The sequence below is a fragment of the Mastomys coucha genome, unplaced genomic scaffold (genome assembly GCF_008632895.1).
Source record: "Mastomys coucha isolate ucsf_1 unplaced genomic scaffold, UCSF_Mcou_1 pScaffold14, whole genome shotgun sequence".
Taxonomy (NCBI): Eukaryota; Metazoa; Chordata; class Mammalia; order Rodentia; family Muridae; genus Mastomys; species Mastomys coucha.
The window spans coordinates 17,893,274-17,896,380 of record NW_022196896.1 but is presented as its reverse complement, the minus strand read 5'-3'; the positions used below and the strand labels follow the sequence as shown (position 1 = coordinate 17,896,380).

The following is a 3,107-nucleotide window of genomic DNA, read 5'->3' as shown; positions in this document are numbered from 1 at the left end:
TTCCCTATGATCGTCTGACTGAAGAAGAGAAGACTAGGACCTGGTTTACTGATGGCTCTGCACATTATACAGGCACCACCCAGAAGTGGACAGCTGCAGCATTGCAACCCCTTTCCAGGACAACCCTGAAAGATACATGTGATGGAAAATCTTCACAGTGGGCAGAACTTCGGGCAGTACACATGGTATTAGAGTTTGTTTGGAAGAAGAAATGGTCAGATGTACGATTGTTCACTGACTCATGGGCTGTAGCCAATGGATTGGCTGGATGGTCAGGGACCTGGAAAGATCATGATTGGAAAATTGGTGAGAAAGACATCTGGGGAAGAAGTATGTGGATAGATCTCTCCAAATGGGCAGAGGATGTGAAGATATTTGCGTCCCATGTAAATGTTCACCAAAAGGTGACTTTGTTTGAGGAGGAGTTCAATAATCAAGTGGATAAGATAACCCGTTCAGCCTCTTTCCCCAGCCATCCCTGCCATTGCTCAATGGGCACATGAACAAAGTGGTCATGGTGGCCGAGATGGAGATTATGCTTGGGCTCAACAACACGGACTTCCACTCACCAAGGCTGACCTGGCTACAGCTGCCGCTGAATGCCAAATCTGCCAACAACAGAAACACTGAGCCCCAGATATAGCACCATTCCTCGAGGTGACCAGCCAGCAACCTAGTGGCAGGTTGACTACATTGGACCACTTCCTCCATGGAAAGGACAACGTTTTGATCTTACTGGAGTAGACACTTATCCTGGTTATGGATTTGCCTTTCCTGCACGAAATGCTTCTGCCAAAACCACCATCCATGGACTCACTGAATGCCTTATCTATCATCATGGTATCCCACACAGTATTGCTTCTGACCAAGGAACTCACTTCACAGCCAGAGAAGTGTGACAGTGGGCCCATGATCATGGAATCCATTGGTCTTACCATGTTCCCCATCATCCTGAAGCTGCTGGTCTGATAGAAAGATGGAATGGTCTTTTGAAGACACAGATACAGCGCCAATTAGGTGGCAACAGCATGGAAGGCTGGGGCAGAGTTCTTCAGAAAGCAGTATATGCTTTGAGTCAGCGTCCAATATATGGAACAGTTTTCCCATAGCCAGGATCCATGGGTCCAGGAATCAAGGGGTGGAAAAGGGAATAGTTCCACTCACTATCACTCCTAGTGACCCTCTAGGAAAATTTTTGCTTCCTGTCCCCACAACTCTAGGTTCTGCTTGCATAGAAGTTTTGGTTCCAGAGGGGGAAGTTCTCCTACCAGGAGCCACAACAAACATTCCATTGAACTGGAAGATCAGACTTCCCCCTGGTCATTTTGGGCTTCTAATGCCCTTAAGCCAACAGGCTAAGAAGGGAATAGCAGTGTTAGGAGGAGTGATAGATCCAGATAACCATGGAAAAATTGGATTGCCTCTTCACAATGGAGGTAAGCAGGAGTATGTCTGGAGTGCAGGAGATCCCTTAGGGCATCACTTAGTACTTCCATGTCCTGTGATTAAAGTCAATGGGATATTACAACAGCCTAACCCAAGCAGGATGACAAAGGACGCAGACCCATCAGGAATGAAGGTATGGGTCAATCCTCCAGGAAAAGAGCCAAGACCTGCTGAGGTGCTTGTTGAGGGGGAAGGAAATACAGAATGGGTAGTAGAGGAAGGTAGTTATAAATACCAGCTAAGGCCACGTAGTCAGTTGCAGAAACGAGGATTACAAAGTAATATGAATGCTTCTGTCTTACTTGTTGACACGCACCCTTTGCGTGACGGCCGGATATTTGAGGTGTAAACTTCAAGGAAAGTCAGTCTCCTGCCTCCACATTTGTCGCCTGACACCCCAAACTCAGAGGTAGCCCAGATATGTCCTCGTGCTTGTGTGCTAGGAGCTCACCAAGATATTATTTCTTTACAACTAGTAAAAGAAAATTCGGACATTGCTCTCTGACCTTCACCAATGTTCCAACGTCCTAGTCAAACCCTGGCTTGGAATGTTAAGCCATTCAAACTAATTGTCTCCAGCATTGTGGGTAGGGCATTAAAGCTTACAGAATGAGAGAACTATCCCAGGGCAAGATCAGGTAAAATCCTCATTCTTAGTCAACATAAGGCAGGCCATATTAGATTTGCAGCTGAATCACTCCTAGGAACTAGCTTAACAAGTGTTCCCTGGGGCTAACCTCCGCTAACCCAGAAAAATAGCATAGTTGAGGAACTTACTTAGGCCCACCCTGTCTGTAACCAAAACAACAAACTGAAGAGGAACTATCTGCACCTGGCTTCTAAGCCAAGGTCACCTTAGTCAGAGCTAGCTTTCTTTCAGATTATAATCCCTGTTTAGTTCCTGCCAAATTAACATGTACATACTTTGCTGCTGACTCATTGTGTTCCTAACCGAAGGGCGATGTACCTGCACCTTGTTTTGATGTATCTTGACCGTTGTATCACCTGACTCTTTCAAACCCTTCTGTATCAACTATATAAACCTGACTCCATATTTGAAAAATACACTCAGACCTTATACCACTCGTGTCTAGTCTGTTTGTCAAAGCTGAATCCCATACACACCTGGCCAGAACCCATCATCCCTCGGAACAAGTGACCCCATAAGAAATCCCAGTCTGTGACAATTTGTTAAGAATACATTTTTCTTTCGTCTATTTCTTTAACATCAATTGGTATTTAAGTTGAGACACTAAAAGAATGTTCCCAAGGGACATTGCTCCATTGTAAATTTACAAATGCATTTGCAGAGACCCGGGCAGGATTCGCCATTTTCTCTCAGGTGAGTTTCTGAGACCTGAGCAGCCAGCCGGGAGCCACAAGCCCCACGACACCCAGGGGAGCCGCAGGGAGGCAGGGACACAATCCTCTCAGCTTCCGAGTGACAGGGGAGGTTCAGCGTCCTCCTCTGCCCCTTCCCTGCAAGTGGAGGGCCTACCTCCAGAGAGCGCATTAAGCCAGAGACACGGGTGAGGTTCTGAGACTGGAGCAGCCAGCCCGGAGGCTCCTTAGGCCAGAGACCCGGGCAGGATCCGCCATTTTCTCTCGGGTGAGTTTCTGAGATCAGAACAGCTACCTTGGAGGAACAGGCCCCACGAGTC

General features: G+C 47.0%; 1 protein-coding gene across 1 annotated transcript in view; it reads left to right on the top strand.

The window, feature by feature from the left end:
* Positions 1-3,107, top strand: part of Cngb3 (cyclic nucleotide gated channel subunit beta 3) — a 214,879-nt gene that overhangs the window by 79,662 nt on the left and 132,110 nt on the right.